The 22801-nt window shown below is 45.1% G+C and overlaps 1 long non-coding RNA gene across 6 annotated transcripts in view; it reads left to right on the top strand.

Moving 5' to 3' along the window:
• The window catches only part of LOC104004996 (uncharacterized), a 257386-nt gene that overhangs the window by 40099 nt on the left and 194486 nt on the right, over positions 1–22801 (top strand). For all 6 annotated transcript variants that reach the window (XR_010149417.1, XR_008546266.1, XR_008546264.1 and 3 more), the window contains one exon: positions 421–512. This is a non-coding gene — a long non-coding RNA (uncharacterized LOC104004996). The remainder of the gene's footprint in view (positions 1–420; positions 513–22801) is intronic.

The raw sequence follows: 22801 nt of genomic DNA, 5'->3' as shown, positions 1-22801 counted from the left end.
TGCTGAGTGGGAATTTGTAACTCCTGAGCCCATGCTTTGAGTTCAAGCTGCTTATCACCACATTAAACGGGGTCTTTACCTGAAATAATGCAACACCCAAAGCAACTTCATGTTTCAGGGATTCTCAGAGGAGTAGAAGGGGCTTCTCAGCCTTGCAGAAGGGTGAAGCTTGGAGGGAATTATGCTTACCATAATGTTTATTATATACTTTATAGTTTGAAAATGATAATAATAAAGATTCTCATACAGTCTTCGTGAAGGGAAGGCACACATCCATAATGTCCGAGGTGGGAGAAGCCACAGGCCAATTGTAGTACATCCCTGGGTGTCATTAAAGGAAAGGCAGCAATGAAGTGGAGAATAGTTTCCCTATCTATGAGGTGGGAGGAATAACAGTATGGCATCTCGCTCTGTCACCAGGTTGGAGTGCAGTGGTGCTGTGTCTGGAGTTTGTTCCTGCCGTTGGGTTTGTGGTCTTGCTGACTTCAAGAATGAAGCCACGGACCTTCACGGTGAGTGTTATAGCTCTTTTTTTTTTTTTTTTTTTTTTTTTTTTTGAGACAGAGTCTCGCTCTGTCGCCCAGGCTGGAGTGCAGTGGCGCCATCTCGGCTCACTGCAAGCTCCGCCTCCTGGGTTCACGCCATTCTCCTGCCTCAGCCTCCCGAGTAGCTGGGACTATAGGCGCCCGCCACCAAGCCCAGCTAATTTTTTTATGTGTTTTTAGTAGAGACGGGGTTTCACCGTGTTAGCCAGGATGGTCTCAAGCTCCTGACCTCATGATCCGCCTGCCTCGGCCTCCCAAAGTGCTGGGATTACAGGCGTGAGCCACGGCGCCCGGCCGTGTTATAGCTCTTAAAGGTGGCACGGACCCAAAGAGTGAGCAGCAGCAAGATTTATTGTGAAGAGCGAAAGAACAAAGCTTCCACAGCGTAGACAAGGAACACAGCGGGTTGCCGATGCTGGCTGGAGTGGCCAGCTTTTATTCTCTTATTGGCCCTTCCGGTATTCCCTTTCTGTCCTACTAGAGTGTCCTTTTTTTCAATCCTCCCTGCAATTGGCTACTTTTAGGATCCTGCTGATGGGTGCATTTTACAGAGCGCTGACTGGTGCATTTTACAATCCCCTTGCTAAGACAGAAAAGTTCTTCAAGTCCCCACTTGACCCAGGAAGTCCATCTGGCTTCACCTCTCATTGAGATCTTGGCTCACTGCAACCTCCACCTCCCAGGTTCAAGAGATTCTCCTGCTTCAGCCTCCCGAGTAGCTGGGACTACAGGTGCCTGCCACAATGCCTGGCTAATTTTTGTATTTTTAGTAGAGATGGGGTTTCACCATGTTGGCCAGGATGGTCTCCATCTCTTGACCTCGTGATCTGCCCACCTCGGCCTCCCAAAGTGCTGGGATTACAGGCGTGAGCCACCGCGCCCAGCCCTTTGTCTATATTTTAAAAGATATAGATCGAACTTCAAATAATTTTGATGCCCGTTATGGGGCCTTTTCAGGCTCTGCCTCAGACATCTCTCTTGCTTGCTTTTGGGGAGAGCCCTTTCTGAGTTTAATGGCTTCAGTAACTGGAAAGGGGGTCAGCTTATTTCCCTCGAGATGTAAATGAAGCCCTTGAGACCTGGACACCTAAATTGGCCCATTTCGAGGTGGTTGTTTTTTAGGACTCCTTTGTCTAATGATAGTGGGAAGGTTTTAGACCACCCGGAGAAGGCAGGTGGGAGGGGATTGGTCTCCAGAAACCATCTAGAAAGAGGGCCCCACCCTCCTGTGATCCTTTCTAAGAAGACTGGCAAGGCTGAAGAATCCTGGTCGCTTCCTCTTGTATGTTGTTTGCTTATCTCCTTTCCATTTCCTTTAGAGATTAGCGGTAAAACACAAGCAAGCACTTTTGAGAAACAGGCTGACCTAATACCATTATTTATTTTCCTCGGATCTGACATCCAGAGAGATGGTGCTAGTCCTCACAGTCACATAGAAAATTAGGATGTAGGCTCATACCTGTAATCCCAGCACTTGGAAGGCTGAGGCAGGAGGATGAGTTGAGGCCAGGAACTTAAGGATGCAGTGAACTATGATGGAGCCACTGCATTCCAGCCTGGGTGACAGAGCAAGAATCCATCTCTAAAAAAAAAAAAAAAAAAAAAGGAAAAGAAAGAAAATTAGAATCTGATCTAGAGATTCAAACACAAGTTTTCCAAGGTTTGTCCTTGTACACTTTCCACACTAGACCACTTGCATCTCAACAGAGCACTTCTGGACATCATGGTTACCAGCTCTGGATGTAGAGCTAGACAGACCTGAGTTTGAATCCCTTTTATGGGTTGCATGACAGTGGAACCTTTCATGACTCTGTTAAAACCTCAGCCCCCCACCCCCAACCCCAAACTCCTGTAAATGTGGGGACTGAAGGAGGTGATCTACTTAAAAGCTTAGCACAGGTAGAGCCTGGTAGAAAGCAAGTCTTGAGGAGATGTCAGCTGTTCATATTCTTTTTTGTAAGTAATTCAAAGAACAAAGAAGTGTATTTTGGGATTTAAGGGGGTGGAATCTGATGGTTTTTCAAGTCCACATCCAGGGAGTTTACTGCCTTCTCACCTCATTTGGAAGATGCTCAGAACCATCCTGACTCGGAACGATCCTATGGAAAACTTGAAGTGTTTCTGCAGCACATAAAATCCTGGCAAATATGTAGCAATAACACCTGGGTTAAGGAAGCTGGACTCCTTGATATACCTTTCCAACCAACGGAGGTGGCATAGTCACCAAGAAAAGGGAAGTGTCTATGTGGCAGCCTTGTGTCCCACTGTGTGAGACTTCTGTGTTGGAGGGTGGCTAGGCTGGAGCCAGTCATGGTGTGCAGTTCCACACACAAGTCATTGCACTTAAGAAGACCTAGTTTGCAGGGAAAAGGTTTTACTCAGCAGGTGAAAAGGAGCAGAACCGCCCATGTTGCTTACTGCCTCAGGGAAAATTGCCCAGTCCAGGAGCCCATTAGGAGGCTGTAGCTCCGACATCCCCAGGTGCTGGCCAGTAAGTAGGTTTCCTGGACTGTCTCTAACCTGGTTTATAAAGGAAGTCAGCCCTCTGGAATTTCTGACAGGTTTACAAACACCCAGGTTCAGGCAGGGTAGAGAAGCATGCTGGGCAGCAAGGAGTCCTTGTCTTGCTGAGAGAATTTGCAGACCAGGAGTAAAGAGAAAACTCCATCCCTGGCACACACAGGAAGCTTGCATCTGACAACAGGAAGGCTGGAACGCCACTTGGATTTGCTCAAGGAGGGTACAAGCATCTCCTGCTCATTGTCTCCTTTGTTATGAATGTATGTAGGGGATCAGCCCAAACAACCTGAAAAGAGATAGGATTCTGTACCCATATAGGCCACATGTCCAGGCTCAGGTACATGTGGGGATACAGGCTCCAGGGAGGCTGACTTGCATTCGGTGCCTTTCTGGGCTTTTCTCTAAACTGTGAGACAAGAGACAACAGTGGGACAAGGCAACAGCGGGAACCCACCTGGCTCCTTCTAATTGCGTTTATTACAAACGAGATGAGTGATGAGTTCAAGTTATAAGAAGTAGACTTGGAAGACAGACAAGGATGAAGGTTCCCTTTTAACTCTTTTCTGACAAACACACGCTTAATAGTTAGGACTGATGCAAAGATCCCACCCTTTTCTCCCCCCTCCCGTTTTCCGGGCCCTGAGTAGTTGGAGGAAGAGTCTACAAAGCCAGATTATTTTTAGCCTTTGAGGCGAGGCTGATTCACCCCTCCCCTCGCCCCTTCCTTTGAAACGCACAGTCCTTTTTATTCCCTGGCCCAGCTAGGGCACCCGAGTTCTCTCGGGAGCTGCCCTTGAGCAAAGCTTGCTCAAAGCTGCTCCATCAGCAGGATGTCGGCCTGGGGTCCAGCGAGGAGTATGGAGGAGGAGCTGACCTGCTAGTATGAAGGATTTAAAGGAACTTAAGGCCGCATGTGGTGGCTCACGCCTGTAATCCCAGCACTTTGGGAGGCCGAGGCAGGCTGATCACCGGAGGTCAGGAGTTTGAGACCAGTCTGGCCAACATGGCAAAACCTTGTCTCTACTAAAAATACAAAAATTAGCTGGGTGTGATGGTCCATGCCTGTAATCCCATCTACTAGGGAGGCTGAGGCAGGAGAATTGCTTGAACCCGGAAGGCAGAGGTTGCAGTGAGCCGAGATTGTGCCACTGCACTGCAGCCTGGGCAACAGAGCAAGAATCCTTCTCAAAAATTAAAAAAATCAAAAAGTAAGAGAATAAAGGAACTTAAGTACCCGCCAGTTCACTCGTTCATCCAATCATCGGTATAGGCAGGATCCTGTGCAACATTCGGAGGGGAGAGGGAGAACGAATCAGCGGGGTGTTATTTCCAAGGAATAATTGATTGCTCAGCTAGACACAGAAATACCCTTTCTGTGATGAAAAATGCCCTGTACCACAGTTTTCATGACTACTTAAGAAGGGATGGTGTCTCTTAAAAAAATGATTGAGAAATATTTCAAATGTGAAAAAGTGCAGAGTGCATTATAACTCATAGGTGTGGACTCCGAACACCCCTATTTAACTTTTGGCTTTATTGAATTGACTTACAAATGTTTTAAGGAATAAAACCTTAAAAATATCAGTTGAAGCCCTCCTGTGCTCTCTCCCCATTCTCCTACCGCATTCGAGGGGCCGTGTATCTTTCTAGTCCTTCACAAGTAGTCTCAAAGCAGCAAAAGGAATGGAAACTTGTAAATTAGCTACTTCCATTAAAAACACTCCTTTAACTTCTTTTTTTTTTTTCAATTAATAACAATTATAGAAACGGGCCTTGCTCTGTTGCCCAGGCTGGTCTTTAACTCCTGGGCTCAAGTGATTCTTCCACCTCGGCCTCCCAAAGTGCTGGGATTGTGGCATGAGCCATCATGCCTGCCCCCCTTTAACTTCTTCCTCTTCTCCAGGTTGGAAGCATCCTCATCTTCACCACCACTGTCGCCACCATTATCAGTTCCCATAGAACTATCCTCTAGCCACCACCGATTACAATGCAATTTCCAAGTCATAGACCCCTGGAACGGGTCCAGAATGGGCCTTTAAAATCACAGTGGAGAGGCCGGGTGCGGTGGCTCATGCCTGTAATCCCAGCACTTTGGGAAGCCGAGGTGGGTGGATCACTTGAGGTCAGTAGTTTGAGAATAGCCTGGCCAACATGGTGAAACCTTGTCTCTACTAAAAATATAAAAATTCCAAAAAAACAAAAGTAAGCCAGGCTCGGTGGCTCACACCTATAATTCAAGCACTTTGGGAGGCCGAGTTGAGACCATCCTGGCCAACGTGGCGAAACCCTGTCTCTACTAAAAGTACAAAAATGAGCCAGGCATGGTGGTGGGCGCCTGTAATCCCAGCTACTCGGGAGGCTGAAGCAGGAGAATTGCTTGAACCTGGGAGGCAGAGGTTGCGGTGAGCCAAGATCGCACCACTTCCTCCAGTCTGGCAACAGAGCAAGAGTCCATCTAAAAAAAAACCACAGTGGAGAAACAGAGACCCCAACAGGTGGGGTATCTGCATATTGACAGCATGTATACTCAGGTTCAGAAGCTGGAAAGGAGCTATGTGACTGCCTAGAGGTCCAGCACTCCTGGCACAGACAGGGTGCTCCATAAACTCTAACAGCATGATTGTCCCTGTCAAATCCTGCCCACAGTGCACATGTGGTTAGTGCCCCGAACTTCATCCTAACCAACGAAAATATATCAGGAAGTGTTCATCTTGTTACTTAATATAATGAATGGGACATTTCACATAACTTCCTAACTATGAAAAAGTCTGCTTGGGATCTTTAAAACAGTTAAGTTGGACAGAAAGTTTTCAAGAGAAAGTGTTAGCTAGGCAATATGACACACACACTTGCCCCCTAAAACTAAAGAAAAAAGAGTATTAGAACCTATAATCAAACAATGTTTAGTGTAGTCTGATAAAATGCCAAGAAGTTAGCTGCCCTGGGGTGGTACCTCCCAGGAATCCAGGCTGGGCAGAGGGCCACTTGGTAGGAGGTGGGGGATAGAGCACAGGGCAGACAGATTTTTAAGCCCACCTGAGAAGTGACTTCATGCTGTGACTGTTGGCTGGCTAGTCATAGTGAGATCTAATGCAGAATGGGTGTTGGACACTGCATTATATATACACATTCACTACATCCTCCTAAGAAACCTGTGAACCAGGAACTATTACATCACCATGTACAGATGAGGATACCAAGGCCCAGAAAGCTTAAGGAACTTGTCCAAGGTCACACAGCTAAGAAAATGGTGGGGCTGAGGTTCTGTAACAGGCTAGTGACCCCAAGGCCCATGTCTTTTTTTTTTTTTTTTTTGATGTATATAACCTGGGAGCAGTGGCGTGCGCCAATAGTCCCAGCTACTCTAGAGGCTGAGGCATGATTGGGCAACATAAGGAGACCTCTGTCTTTAAAAATAAAGAAATAATTTAAATTGAGGTATAATCTACATAAAGTAAAATTCACTTTGTTTTGGCAGTGTACAATTCTATGAGGATTGACAAATGAAATACCACCATAATAAAGATACAGAACAGCTCCATCACCCTCAAAAATTCCCTTGCGTCCTTTTGTAATCAATCCCTTCCTTCTAATTTTTTTTTTTTTTTGGAAACGGAGTCTCCCTCTGTCACCCAGGCTGGAATGCAGTGGCGCGATCTCGGCTCACTGACTGCAACCTCCGTCTCCCCAGGTTCAAGCGATTCTCCTGCCTCAGCCTCCCAAGTAGGTGGAACTGCAGGCATGCACCACTACACCTGGCTAATTTTTGTATTTTTGGTAGAGACAGGGTTTCACCATGTTGGCCAGGCTGGTCTCAAACTCCTGACCTCACGTGATCCTCCTGCCTCGACTGCCCAAAGCGCTGGGATTACAGGTGTGAGCCACTGCACCCAGCCTCGATCCCTTCCTTCTATTTGCCCCTGCCCCCTGTATACCCAGCGATCAGTTTTCTGTTTACTTTTTCTAGAATGTTATACAAATGGAATCATACAGCCCTTTGAGACTATTTTCTTTCATTTAGCAAAATCTGCATACATCCATCTTTTGTTCCTTTTTGTTGCAGAGAAATATTGCGTTGTATGGATGTACCACTCTTTGTTTATCCATTCTTCAGGTGAAGGACATGTGGGTTGTGCCCAGCGCGGGCTGAATAAAGGTGGATAAACATTTGTGCAGATTTTCATGTGAATGTAACTTTTCATTTCTCTTGAGTAAGTACCTAGGAGTGGGATTGCACAGCTCATGCTTCTAGCTAGCCTTCAGGATGTTGTATAACTAACTAGATACTCAGGACTTTGGTAGATGTCAACAGCTCCCTGCTGCCAGAGAAGGACATGGAGAAAAGGAGGTTTTTTTTTTTCCCCACACACTTTCGAAAAATTCAGAAATAACTTTTTGTTCCAGCGTTCACATTTTTAATATATCAAAATGATAAGTTTATAACTTATAAAACAGTTAGTTTTGAGCTTAAAATGTGAATTTTGATCTGTGATGAGTGCTGAAAACTGAAACACTACTTTTTTTGTTTTTGTTTTTTTAACTATTTGCAGTCTTAGTTTTCCCACTCCAGATAAAACTCAACCTTCACCATGCATGACACATATCTTTCTGGATGTTTTCTGTCGCTTTGAAAACGATTATGGTCAGACCTTGGTACTCAAACAGAAGAAGATGTAGATGAGTTCTTTCCTTCTCTTTAGAATTCTGCTCTTTCCTCTCGGGTTTATTTTAACTCAAATCCCATCTTTCTCCCACTTTCCCAACCCCCTCCCTTATTCTCACCTATCATCTGCTTTGGAAGAGGGAGCTGGATTCTCAAATTGAAGACTCCTTGCTATATTTGGTTAAAATCTCGATGTTGGGTTGAGGGCACTTAGACATCAGCCAAACCACGTCACCCCACTTTGAGTCCTGATATGTGTATGTAAGAAGCGTGTGAAACATCCCACTTCTAATGAAACTGATCTTCCCATTTTTGCATGGTGAGTCAGTGGTCCTCCCACAAGATGAGTTCTAGTGAATCAACAAAGTGAAACGGGATTTAGTGAAAAGAATTCACCTGTTATGCCTATCCACTGTAGATAGAGGGATCATCTTCTCCTTCTATGGGTTGCATGAGGACTTCTCAGAGTCAATGTCTGACTGGTTACAAGAGAAAAGGTTCATGTGCAGCACCAACAGAAGACGGGATCTAAGGAGACCCACACCACTGTGCCCTACTGGGTCACTTTCAGAAGCCAAGTGATATCTTTTGAGATTCCTAAGTATCTTAGCTGAGGCACCTATAATAAAAGACAAGTTAACAAGAAAGAAGCATATTCAGGCCAGGTGCAGTGGCTCACGCCTGTAATCCCAGCACTTTGGGAGGCTGAAGCATGTGGATCACCTGAGGTCAGGAGTTCAAGACCACCCTGGCCAACATAGTGAAACCCCATCTCTACTAAAAATACAAAAAAAATTAGCTGGGCATGGTGGTGAGCATCTGTAGCCCCAGCTACTTGGGAGGCTGAGGCAAGAGAATCACTTGAACCCTGGAGACAGAGGTTGCAGTGAGCCGAGATCACACCACTGCACTACAGCCTGGGCGACAGAGCGAGACTCCATCTCAAACAAATAAATAAACAAATAAAAATAAGCATATTAACTTATTTAATATATTTGATGTAGCATGCGGCCTTCAGAAATGAAGAACCAGCTGAGCGTGGTGGCTCATGCCTATAATCCTAGCACTTTGGGAGGCTGAGGCAGGCAGATCACCTGACGTCAGGAGTTTGAGACCAGCCTGGCCAACATGGTGAAACCCCGACTCTACTAAAAATACAACATTAGCTGGGCGTGGTGGCACTTGCCTGTTGTCCCAGCTACTTGGGAGGCTGAGGCAGGAGAATTGTTTGAACTCGGGAGGTGGAGGTTGCAGTGAACCGAGATCACACCACTTCACTCCAGCCTGGGCAATACAGCAAGACTCCATCTCAAAACAAACAAACAAACAAAAAAATGAAGAACCACGAAAGAGGGAAGCTTGTGTGGTTTTTTTTTTTTTGAGATGGAGTGTTGCTCTGTCACTCAGGTGGAGTGCAGTGGCGCGATCTCAGCTCACTGCAACCTCCACCTCCCAGGTTCAAGCGATTCTCCTGGCTCAACCTCCCGAGTAGCTGGGGCTACAGGCGAGCGCCACCACGCCTGGCTAATTTTTGTATTTTTAGTAGAGACGAGGTTTCACCATGTTGGCCAGGCTGGCCTTGAACTCCTGATCTCAGGAGATCTGCCCGCCTTGGCCTACAAAGTGCTGGGATTACAAGTGTGAGCCACTGCACCCAGTCAAGCTTGTGTTTTTTTATGTTTAGGTTTGATGAAGAGCGGACAGTCACTGAGATGTATGATTGGACAAAGGTGATATGACCTAATAGTAATCAACTGGGGGGAATTTAGCAAGATTCGTTTGTTCAAATTCTTCTCTGTGTCTCTGTGTCTTCAGGGATAAGGACATTTCTTTCCTTCAGGCATAGGGAGGGCACCTCTGAAATTAGGGTATTTATTTATTTATTTTGTGACAGAGTCTCACTCTGTTGCCCAGGCTGGAGTACAGTGCTCACTGCAACTCTGCCTTCCTGGCTCAAGTGATCCTCCCACCTTGCCACCATGCTCAGCTAATTGTTTAACATTTTTATAGAGATGAGGTCTCACGATGTTACCCAGGTTGGTCTTGAACTCCTGGGCTCAAGTGATCCTCCCACCTCGACCTCCCATAGTGCGAGCTGCCTCGTCTGGCCTGAATGAGGGTTTTATGACCTATCAGCTACTTTTTTTTTAAGACGAGATTTTGCTTTGGTGCCTAGGCTGGAGTGGAGTGGCACCATCAAAGCTGCAATGTGCAGCCTTGACCGTATGGGCTCAAACAATCCTCCAACCTTAGCCTCCGGAGTAGCTGGGACCATAGATGTGCACCACCGTGCTTGGCTAATTTTTTGATTTTTTTGCAGAGTCAGGGTCTCACTATGTTGCCCAGGCTGGTCTTGAATTCACGGCCTCAAGCAGTCCTCCTGTCTTGGCCTCCCAAAATGCTGGGATTACAGGCATGAGCCACTGCACCTGGTCCTTATGACCTACTTTAGGGGAATGTAAGAACATCCTTTTCTGGTCTGTTTCAGGGGAGAAGGTCAAGAAAAGGTCAGAGAGACCTTCCTGCTTCTGCTGTTTTCTCAAATGCCAAGGTGCCATATTTTGGGGTAGTGTGTTCTGAACCCCATCACAATAAAATGATGAGTTATTGCGTTGGCCACCCCTACGCAGAACCTTCTGAGAAGATTTATGAAATGCATCTCAGGAACATCCTAGGGTTGGGGGAGAGGAAATGGGGAAGCATTTATCCTTCGCTCCCAGGCCCCCATGGTCAAAGATTGCCCCATAGGCATCAATACACCTGTATTTGCCTTGTCTAGGGCAGGGTGTGGGGAAAGCCAGGGGCATGATCCTTACATAAGCTTGTTGGTTACATAATGTCACTTCAACAATGCCTGGTATCTTGCTGAAGAAATGGCAAACTATTTTTAACCTCTTGGGACTTGCATCCTGGGACTTGCCTTCGTATAGCCCTGGCTATAAAACTCTAGGTGGCCCAATGTAAGGCTGGTAAGAATGGTGGTTGTGGAATTTCTATTTGAAAGGAGCCTTGGGGCAGCCATCTGTTTGGGACTTGGCGTAGGCTGTGAAGAACAGACATTGTGTTTACTTAGATTGTATGTGTATTTAGGGCATGCTGAAGGAATATGAGGGGTTGTTAGCTGTGAACACAGCCACCAAGAGCAAGACCTGTGGGCACGGTGGCTCATGCCTCTAATCCCAGCACTTTGGGAGGCTGAGGTGGATGGACTACTTCAGCCTAGGAGTTCGAGATCAGCTTGGGCAACACAGACTCCATCTCTATTTTTTTTCACTTCTTTTTTTGAGATGGGGTCTCACTGTGTTGCCCAGGCTGGAATGTGGTCATGCGATCTTGGCTCACCACAGCTCCAACCTCCTGGGCTCAAGCAATCCTCCCACCTGAGCCTCCCAAGTAGCTGGGACTACAGGCATGTGCCACCACACCTATCTAATTTTTGTATATTTTTTTTGTAGAGATAGCATCTCACTATGTTGCCCAGTCTGGTCTCGAACTCCTGGGCTCAAGCCATCCTCCCATCTTAGCCTCCCAAAGTGCCAGGATTATAGGCATGAGCCATCATGTCTGGCCCATCTCAATTTTTGAGAAAATAAATTAAAAACAAAAAGGGTAAGGTTCTTCTTGAGCACATTCTGCCTGAGGTAGCCCAGAATCTTCAAGGCTTTCCACGCCTGATTGCTCCTTACAAAATGGTGCCGAGTATTTGGCTGGGCTCTCTCTTTCTTATCCAGTGTGCCAATCTCTCCTGCCCACGCCCTCACTGGGGTGAAGGGTGAAGGTAAGCAAAGAAGAAATCCTGTCCCAGCACAGGAGCTGTAAATGAGGTCTCAATTGCCAAGGCTTCAGGGAAATGTCTTCAGCCCCCTAAGTATGTGAAACTCCCGAGTTCCAAGTGGTGTGATCCAAGCACAACAGTAAGACTGGCAGTTACACAGTGTCTTCTGGTGCCAAGTTTTCAGACTGGGGAGCCACAGCGGTCACATGCGTCATCTTACTCAATCAGCCCTCTTAGACCTGCAAGAAAGGTGACTTGTTCAGTATGTGGTTTGTATACTTTATCCATGTCTTGGCTTGAAAAGTAGTCGTGAATTACCATGTATCTACAATCCTCAGCCATTGTCTCTTGAACCATGGTTTCCCTCCTGGTAAAAATCTTTTTCAATCACCCCCTTTGACTCCCCAGTTGTTCTGACCTGAGGAAAGGTGGGGGAGGCAGAGTGATGAAGAGAATCACCTGGTATGTCCTGGCTTTATGGCTTTGCTCATGTGCCTCTCCCCTTTCGTTTTCCCTCCCCAGCTCTGCTCCTAGCCAGCAAACTCCCCTCATTCTCTAAGCCTTACTTTTCCAGGGCAGCTGTCCACTCCAGTTCCCAGGGGCCACCTTCTCTGAAAACATGGCACTTCTCTGCTCAACGCACTTGGCCATGAATCAGTTGAGCCTGATGGAAGCTCTGGTCTTGTCATTTATCTTTCCAGGCACTTCTACCTTATCTTTGTCCCTCTCCCCCACCCTCTAGTAGATTGTAAGCTCCTCGAATTTGCTTTAATTTGTGACCTCCACAGGTCCTAATTCAGTGTCTTAGACATAAGAGGAATCAATAAATGAACAGAAAAAAGGTACATGACAATCTGGGGAAGGACACTCTGATGGCCCCTGTCTCCACTGGGTCTTAAACATGTTTAAGAAATTGGCTGATCTCTAGCATCCAATAATGAACACTGTACCAGTGCTGGTCAAGTTTGCTTGCTACCGTCTTCCTTCCTTTCACACCATGATTGAATACCCTATCTGACATGCAGTCATTAAGAGTGTGAACTTCAGAGAGAGACCACCTTGGTTCAAATCCCAGCTCTTCTGTGTGACCTTGGGCAAGTGACTTAAGCTCTCTGAGCTTCATTTTTCTCATTTGTAAAATGGGGATAATAATAATAGTGGTGGCCTCTTAGGGTTGTCATGCAGATAAGATGAGGTAATTCACAGAAAGCATTTGGCAGTGTGAGTTCTCAGAGAAATGTGGTTTTTGGCTGTCTGTGGGGAGCTCACCATCCAACAGGAAAATACACATTAATGCAACTATGTGTTTTAAGTTGGGTGCCCTCAGAAACTGACCTGATGATACAGATTTGAGTGCAAATCGTGTATTTGAGAGGCGACCCCAGGAGGCACAGGTAAGAAAGAGGGGAAGTGAGACAGTACAGGATACGTTAATGAGCAGGTTCCCACTGTGGGCCCTCAGGTTCATTCCTGCTGGGGACCTCTGGGAGACTGCAGAGAGAAACCTCAGAGTTGTCTCTCCTCTTGCCAAGGGCAAGAAAGTTGGGGTCTTTTTCATCACCTCCTGTTACTCATTGCTTGAGGGTTGCTCCCAAAGGGTTTCCTCCCCTGTGCTTTCAGGACAGTCTCCCCAGGCAGCCAAAGACAGTTCTTAGGCCATGAGTCAAAGATGCTTGCAGAAGAAAGCCTGGGGTCAGGGTCATGGTCCCACTGGACCCTGTGCTGGGGGGAATCTCTGGATGGGGCATCGACTGTGACAGCCCTTGTTCTGCGTTCTGCTGTTATCCATAAGAGTTGGTGGAGAAAAATTGTAACCTTTCTGAGGTTGTTCAAGGGGAAGGTTTAGGTATGGGAGCATATGCTTCTGAAGAAAACCCTGCTGCCTCTTTAACGACTTGATTGTCAAGTGGCATCTCTGAAATCTCAGCGCCCACCAAGCCCTTTCAGCACCGAGGGTCAGCTCTGAAAGTGCAGAGACTGTTGCCTGCACTCGCTCAAGGGGAGGGCCCCACCCTCATTATCTCACTGGGATTTTACGACCCTGCTGTGTGAGCAGCAGTGCACAGCTGGGGCAGGAAAGAGCAACCTCACAGATTCAAAAAGGATAATGCTGCTTCCCGCACCTTCCCCACTTTTCAAAACTGGAAATAGCAGAGGCAAGGGGAAAAAATGTGCAGAAAGCACAGCAAATTGGGGGAAAAGCTGTTGCAGTTTTGCCTTTGTATGTTCCTCATTAAGGTTTGCCTTTTTCCTGCCATGATTGTCTCCAGAACTTATGGTTGAAAGGAAATGGGCTTGTGAGTAAAGCTGGAGAGAAATCAAGAAGTTATACTGAAATAGTAGTGGCAAAAAAAAAAAAAAAAAGATGAAGTCAAGAAGTATTCCTTATTCCACAGGGAGATTTAGGGGGCCCATGGGGGTCTCATAGCAAGTGTGACTTCTAGACATAGCCAGACCAGGAAGTACAAGACAAAGTGACTTAAAGGTGCTTGTAAGAAACCCCCAGGCTCACAATTCTTCACACCTCATACTCACACCTACATCTTTTCCCTCCTGGTTCATTTAAAGCTTATTTTAGCTTTTAGTTTTAGGTAATTTCATACCTGCAGTTTTGATTTTTATTTATTTTTATTTACGTTTTGTTTCTCAGAGACAGAGTCTCATTTTGTTGCCTAGGCTGCTCTTGAACTCCTGGCCTGAAGTGATTCTCCCACCTTGGCCTCCCAAAGTGTTGGGATTACAGGTGTGTAGCACTGCGCCAGGCCTGATGTTTTACATTTATCTTTGCCTCTATCCGTGAGTGTACTGGGTTGAGTAGTGTCTCCCCAAAATTCATGTCCACACAGAACCCCAGAAAGTGATCTTATTTGGAGATAAGGTCTTGCAAATTTGTTAGGTGGGTGCAAAAGTAATTGCAGTTTTTGCCATTGAAAGTAATTGCAAAAACCGCAATTACTTTTGCACCAACCTAATAATTAGTCAAGATGAAATCACGCTGGATTAGGGAGGCCCTAAATCCAGTATGGTTAGTGTCTGATAAGAAGAGGGAAGTTTGGACACAGAGACACAGAAACACAGGGAAAGAGGCCATGTGAAGGTGGAGGCAGAGATTGGAGTGGTGTAGCTGCAAGCCAAGCAGTGCCAAGGTTTGCCAGCCACCCTTAGAATCTAGGAAGAAGCAAGGAAAGATTCTTCCCTAGGCCCTTCAGAGGGAGTGTGGGCTTGCCAACAGCTTGCTTTCTGACTTGTAGCCTCTAGAACTGTGAGAAAACACATTTCTGTTGTTTGAAGTCACCCAGTTTGACAGCTCTGGGAGAGTAATCCAGAGTAGAAGCCACCTGAGGGCAGGGATGATGCTTTATTCACCTTATGCCTCTCTGCAGTGTTTAGTTCCAAACATGGCTGACTCAAGATGTTAAACGGAGCTTCATAAAAAGATGTTACTGGAAGGTATGGCTCTTTCTAGCCTGACTGCTGTCACAGCTGTAGAAATGAGGTTGTCAATCTGAGAGCAGGGCTCAGGGGTTTGGAGACTAGGTAGTTTCCTCTTGGGAGGACATGACAGTATTGGGGAAGGGAAACACTCAAGATGGTGACCCAGGACCTCCTGAATCTGTCTCCCAATTGTGGCTAGAGCTGGCCTGGTTTCTGGGCCCCCACATCTAATTATGTGGATTCCATGGTGGCTCCCGCCTGTAATCTCAGAACTCTGGGAGGCTGAGGCGGGTGGGTCGCTTGAGCTCAGGAGTTTGAGACCAGCCTGGACAGCATGGTGAAACCCTGTCTCTACAAAAAATTACAAAAATTAGCTGGATGTGCTGATGCATGCCTGTAGTCACAGCTCCTCAGGAGGCTGAGGTGGGAGGATTGCTTGAACCCAGGAGGTCGAGGCTGCAGTGAGCCCTGATAATGCCACTGCATTCCTGCCTGGGTGACAGAGCAAGAGCCTGTCTCAAAAAAATAATAATGATTATTATGTGGATTCAAAGAGACTCAGACGCTCCTTCTACGAGCGGGGGCAAATCCTCGGGCATCCGAGGTCCTGACCGTGGATTACCCGAGCTGGTCTCCAGAGGACTTCTGAGTATCACCATGGGTGGGGACAAGGGGGTAGTGGGTTGGGGTTGAAGTCGACTTTAGCAAATAGCTCATTGTTCTCTTTCACCCTTCTGTGAAAGAGGATCAGAAGTTCAGGGCATGGCTCTAAGGAAGTTCCTGGCAGCTCTGTTTATAGTAGCAAGATTTTGGAAATGACCCAAGTGTCTGACAATAGATGATTGGTTAGATAAGGTATGGGTTAGTCAGACGTTGGAATTTTATTCAGCCACTAAAAATGATGTCGTAGATGATTGTTTATTGACATGATAGGAGGATATCCTGTATGGAAAACACATATAATATTTTGCACTTATGATATGTGCAAGATATATGTATGCAGGCATAGGAAAAAATCTACAAGGGCATAAGAGCAAGGTCTTAACAAGAGTTTTCTCTGGTTAGATAATGGATGATTTTTTTCCTCTTACGGTTGGGGGATATATTTTTGTAATATAAAACCAAAGTTATTTTTGTTTTAAGAAATGCTCCTGGCCAGACGCGGTGGCTCATACCTGTAATTCCAGAACTTTGGGAGGCCAAGGCGGGCAGATAACCTGAGGTCAGGAGTTCAAGACCAGCCTAACCAACATGGAGAAACCCCATCTCTACTAAAAATACAAAATTAGCCAGGCATGATAGTGCAGGCCTGTAATCCCAGCTAGTCCGAAGGCTGAGGCAGGAGAATCACTTGAACCCGGGATGCAGAGGTTATGGTGAGCCGAGATCACGCCACTGCACTCCAGCCTGAGCAACAAGAGTAAAACTCTGTCTCAAAAAAAAAAAAAAAAAGAAATGCTCCTGCAGGCCAGGTGCAGTGGCTCATGCCTGCAATCCCAGCACTTTGGGAGGCCGAGGCAGGTGTATCACCTGAGGTCAGGAGTTGGAGACCAGCCTGGCCATCAAGGTGAAACCCCCTCTCTACTAAAAATACAAAAATTACCTGGGCATGGTGGCAGGTGCCTGTAGTTCCAGCTACTTAGGAGGCTGAGACAGGAGTATTGCTTGAACCCGGAAGGCAGAGGTTGCAGTGAGCAGCTGAGATCGCACCACTGCACTCCAGCCTGGGCAACAGAGTGAGACTCCGTCTCAAAAAAAAAAAAAAAAAAAAAAAAGAAATGCTCCTGCAGTATTCTATAGGTTGTGCCATGAGCGTCCTCCTTCCTTTTCTCTTATGAGAACTCACTTTTCTGCATTTTTTGCATAGGATTGGGCTCTCTTTCTTAATGTGTCAGCAGAGAGTCATGGCAGCAACGCAGAGAAAACCTCGTTACCGGGGCAGATGCGAAGTTTACCAGAAGCTTTTCCAGCCCCTTGGGCACCACCTCTTTGGTGCTGAGAATGGCTGAGCTCACCTGAGATGGTTTCCTTCCTTCTCTGCCCTTTCCACTGTGCAGGGTGGCTGGGACTTCCCTGACCTCCACCAACCCTGACCTTCCAACCTTGAGTCCACCTTGGATTCTCTCTATTCAGTCTCATCTTGCTTGAAATACTAAACCATATCCCATGTCTCCAAATATTGATTTTTAAAAGCTATATTGTTCCACTGCAGTTCAACTCAGCCAACATTTATTTTACTGCTTATTTTGTGCCAAGCACTGAGGCAAGCTGTTGGGTAATAATGATCACCAGGACAAGGGTCTATGGCCAAGAAGGGGTTGGAGCTAATGGAGCATCTATTAGGTGCCAAGCCCTTTGCTGAGGACCTTGTATACATTCTCACTTTTAATTTAATCCGTACAGCAATCCTTTGAGTGAGCACTAATATTTTTATGGTACAGATGAAAAATGAGGGTTAGAGAAGACTCACTACTTGTTTAAATAGTGATGGGGGATTTTAAACCCAGTTCTGTCTGACTCTACCACTGCTATTCCTACTACCACTCTACTCTAACTACCTTAGAGCCCAAAGTTGTTTCCTTTACACAGTGCTCAGTTAGCAATAAATAATAGTTTGCTTAACTATTCCTTGCTTGGAACAGCTAGGTATTTTTAAGTATTTCCATTATTATAAGAAGACCCTGCTCTACTCATGTATGTATACATAACAGCCACTGATCTTTAAGAAAGTCTTACATATAGGGTGGGTGCGGTGGCTCACGCCTATAATCCCAGCACTTTGGGAGGCTGAGGAGGCGGGCGGATCACCTGATATCAGGAGTTTGAGACCATCCTGGCCAACATGGTGAAACTTGTCTCTACCAAAAATACAAAAATTAGCCAGGCATCGTGGTGGGCTCCCAGCTACTCGGGAGGATGAGGCAGGAGAATTGCTTGAACCCAGGAGGCAGAGGTTGCAGCGAGCGGAGATCACACCATTGCACTCCAGCCTGGGCGGCAAGAGTGAAACTCCATGTTAAAAAAAAATAATAAAAAAATAAAAATTCTTACATATACATAGACATCATGGGTGTGTGAGAAAGAAAAGATGGAAAGAAAATACGCTAAACATTAAACAACAGTTACACAAGGGAAATAGATTGGGCATGGGAGATATGAGAAAAAAAACTTTAGTTGAAAAAATAGACAAATTTTTAAGAGAAGTTTTAGGCTCACAGCAAACTAGAGTAAGAAGGTACAGAGATTTTCCATATACCTCCTGTCCGCACATATGCCCAGTCTCCCCCACTATCAAAATCTGCACCAAAGTATACATTTGTTACAATTGGTCAAACTACATTGTACATTATTATCACCCAAAGTCCATAGTTTACCCTAGGGTTCACTCTTTGTGCTGTACATTCTGTGCATTGGAACAAATGTGTAATGACATGCATCCACCATTACAGAATCATACAGAGTAGCCTCACTGCCCTAAAAATCCTGTGTGCTCTGCCTATTCATCCAGGCAACCCCCCCCCCACCGCCCCAGCTCCTGGCAACCATTGATCTTTACTGTCTCCGTAGTTCTGCCTTTTCTAGAATGTCATATAGTTGGAATCATACAGTATGTAGACTTTTCAGATGGGCTTTGTTCATTCAGTAATATGCATTTAAGATTGCTCCATGTCTTTTCATGGCTTGATAGCCCATTTCTTTTTAGCATTGAATAATACTCCATTGTCTGGATGTACCACAGTTCATCTGTTCACCAACTGAAAGTCATCTTGGTTGCTTCCGAGTTTTGGCAATTATGAATAAAGTTGTTATAAACATTCATGTGCAGGTTTTTGTGCGGACATGTTTTCAACTCATTTGGGTAAATACCGAGGAGCACGATTGCTGGATCATATGGTAAGAGTATGTTTAGTTTTGTAAGAAACTGCCAAACTGTCTTTCAAAGTGGCGGTACCATTTTGCATTTCCACATGCAATGAATGAAAGTTCCTCTTGCTGTTCATCCTTGCCAGCATTTGGTGGTGTTACTGTTTTGGTTTTTAACTATTCTGATAGGTGGGTAGTAGCATCTTATTGTGTTTTAATTTGAAATCCCCTGATGCACATGATGTTGAGCATCTTTTCATGTGTATGTTTTCCATCTGATATCTTCTTTGTTGAGGTGTCTGTTTAGGTCATTTGGTTATTTTAAAAAATTGGATTGTTCATTTTCTTATTGTTGAGTTCTTTGTATATTTTGGATAACAGTCCTTTATCAGATATATCTTTTTAAAATAATTTCTCCCACTTTGTGACTTCTTCTCATTCTCTTGAGAACTTTCTGTTTTTACTTTACACATTTCAGTATTGTTTGATTTTTTTCCCTGCAAAGAGCATACCGTGCTTTTTGTGATTGCCTTCCAATGCATTCAGAAGCATACAAATAAATAAGGTTTTTATCAGCAATATAACTGCTTTTAGAAGGATTCCTGGTGAAAAGAAAAGATTTCTCCCAAACAGAGCCCATGTTCTCTCTTGGCCCTGCCAAGAGGAGAGAACAGTAAGCATAGTGAATAACTCCCACTGGAGGTTAGGAACTTTTTAATAGCTTGTGTGTGGTTATGACTGTGTCATGTATTTCAGAGTTTAATGACTATATTATACATTTATAAGTCTGATAGGGGCTTGGATAAACAGGAGAGTCTCTGCCTCCCTCAAAAGAAATGCTAATGCATTGGATTCCCTTTGGCTAAAAGAAAAAACTGGAGCCAGCTGTCTCAGTTGGAGAGAGCAAAGAGAAAGGTTAGAGAAAAGAGAACATACTTGAGCCTGGAAAAAGACATTTGGCAGAGGATACACTTCTTCAGCTTGTGGACTTCTGTGGCCCTTATAGGAAGAGGCTCCACATTTATTCTGGTCAAATGTCTTGGATCGCAGACCAACCGCATCATAAACTGATTGTGTGACTTGAAGAAGATGCTTAGTTGTTTTGAGCCACAGTTTCCTCGTTTGGAAAATCCAGATTCTAATAATAATAGTAACTATCTCACATGGTTGTTATGAAAATAAATGATCTTCCCTTTCAAAGCGCTTTGTAAAGAACTAAGTGCTTGTTCTAACGTGCTGTGCAAATACTTTCTGGCTATACGGACAAATTGCATTTGCATGCCTGCTGTGTGTGGAGCGATGGCTACACAGAAAGTAATGGGTGTACAAAATGGATATATTACACAAATGATAACATTATTATTATACAAAATAATGCTTGGTGCTTACCCTCAAGAAACTTACAGACAGACCAGGTGCGGTGGCTCACGCCTGTAATCCCAGCACTTTGGGAGGCTGAGGTGGGCGGATCACAAGGTCAGGAGATCGAGACCATCCTGGCTAACATGGTGAAACCCCATCTCTACTGAAAATACAAAAAATTAGCTGAGTGTGGTGGCGCGCCTGTAGTCTCAGCTACTCGGAAGGCTGAGGCAGGAGAATCGCTTGAATCTGGGAGGCGGAGGTTGCAGTGAGCCAAGATTGCACCACTGCACTCCAGCCTGGGTGACAGAGCGAGACTCCGTCTCAAAAATAAAATAAAATAAAATAAAGAAACTTACAGACAATATAAAAAGAAATGCTGGGTGTGGTGTCTCATGCCTGTAATCCCAGCACTTTGGGAGACCGAGGCAGGAGGATCACCTGAGCCCAGGAGATCAAGACCAGCCTGGGCAACACAGTGAGTCCCCATCTCTACAAAAATTAAAAAACATTAGTAAGGCATGGTGGTGCACATCTGTAGTCCCAGCTACCTGGCAGGCTGAGGCAGGAGAATCACTTGAGCCCAGGAGGTTGAGGCTGCAGTGAGCTGTGATTATGCCACTGTACTCCAGCCTAGGTGACAGAGCAAGACCCTGCCGAAAAAAAAAAAAAAAGGAATGGACAGGTATGTGGAAAAGATAGTTCCAATACTGTTTCACTGTAGCTCAAATCAGATAATTTACCACTTAAAAATATAGGGTCATCTGTGCTGTTCATTATTATAAGAATGTTCATCTCATCTTCCAAAGTAGATTGCAGGCTTCTTGGGGGTAGGGCCCATGTTTTCTTTTTCCTCCCACACCAACTTATACGGAGTTCAGAAAAACCATATCTGTTACCATTTATAGAGGGCTCTCTGTGGACTAGGCACCTTGTTAAGATCTTTTTTTTTTTTTTTTTGAGATGGAGTCTCACTCTGTCGCCCAGGCTGGAGTGCAGTGGTGTGATCTTGGCTCACTACAACTTCCGCCTCCCAGGTTCAAGCGATTCTCCTGCCTCAGCCACCCAAGTAGCTGGGACTACAGGTGCGTGCCACCACGCCTGGCTAATTTTTTGTATTTCTAGTATAGATGGGGTTTCACTGTGTTAGCCAGGATGGTCTCGATCTCCGGACCTCATGATCCGCCCGCCTTGGCCTCCCAAAGTGCTGGGATTACAGGCATGAGCTACTGTGCCCGGCCAAGATCTTTTAGATATATTATATTATGGAATCTTTGAAACTATCCTATGAGGTAATTTTATTTTATTTATTTATTTTATTTTATTTGAGACAGAGTCTCGCTTTGTTGCCTAGGCTGGAGTGCAATGGCGCTATCTCAGCTCACCGCAACCTCTGCCTCCCGGACTCAAGCGATTCTCCTGCCTCAGCCTCCTGAGTAGCTGGGATTACAGGTGCCCACCACCATGCCCAGCTAATTTTTATATTTTGTATTTTTGATAGAGATAGGGTTTTACCATGTTGGCCAGGCTGGTCTTGAACTCCTGACCTCAGGTGATCCACCTGCCTCAGCCTCTGAAAGTGCTGGGATTACAGGCATGAACCACCATGCCTGGGCTTTATGAGGTAATTTTATAATTTCAATTTTACAAATGAGGAAACTGAGGCACAGAGTGGAATAGCTTTCATGAGGCCTCTCAGCTGCTGAGTGTTGAGATCAAAATTTGAATCTTGATTTTTTCAGCCCATATTCTTCTTTAAAAATAATTTTTATTGTGTATCTTTGAGGTTTACAACATGATGTTATAGGATACAGATATAGATAGTAAAATGGTTACTATAGTGAAGCTGATTAACATATCTATCATCTCACAGTTACTTTTTTTGTGACAAGAGCAGCTAAAATCTACTTATTTAACACAAATTTTAAAGCAATGCAATTTTATTAACTTAGCCCTAATGTTGTACATTAGATTTCTAAAGGTGTTCATCCTGCGTTATCTGCTATTTTATGTCCTTTGACCTACATGTCCCCATTTCCTCTCCCCCTCCCCCTTGGCCATGGTAACCTCTGTTTTATTCTCTGTCTCTGTGTATTTGAGCTTTTTTTTTTTTTTCAATCCATGTATAGGTGAGATCATGCAATATTTTTATTTCTGTGTCTGGCTTAATTCACTTAGCACATGTCTTCTAGGTTCATCCATGTTCTGGCGCAAATGACAGGCTCTCCTTTTTTAAGGCTGAATAATATTCCTCTGTGTGTGTCTCTGTGTCTGTGTGTGTGTGTGTGTGTGTGTACGCATCATATTTTATCCATTTGTCCATAGATGGACATTTAGGTTGTTTCCATATCTTGGCTATTGTGAATAATGCTTCAATGAGCATGGGAGTGCAGATGTGTTTATGAGGTGGTGATTTCATCTCCTTGGGGTATACACCCAGATGAGAAATTGCTGAAAATCCCATATTCTTAACGACTAGGCTGGGAATTTTGGAAACTTGTTGACTGGTTGCTAAACTAATCTCGCAGCCTGGAGTACTTAGTGCTGAGCTTAAGAGGAGGTATGAGGTAAGGTATTAGAGACCTCCGAGGGGTGACAGGGAGCTTTTGGGCTCTGAATCATGTTTCTGGGGGATAT

The sequence above is a fragment of the Pan troglodytes genome, chromosome 12, assembly GCF_028858775.2.
Source record: "Pan troglodytes isolate AG18354 chromosome 12, NHGRI_mPanTro3-v2.0_pri, whole genome shotgun sequence".
In the NCBI taxonomy this organism is placed as follows: domain Eukaryota; kingdom Metazoa; phylum Chordata; class Mammalia; order Primates; family Hominidae; genus Pan; species Pan troglodytes.
The sequence above is the reverse complement of the archived record's forward strand: the minus strand, read 5'-3'. Positions and strand labels throughout refer to the sequence as shown.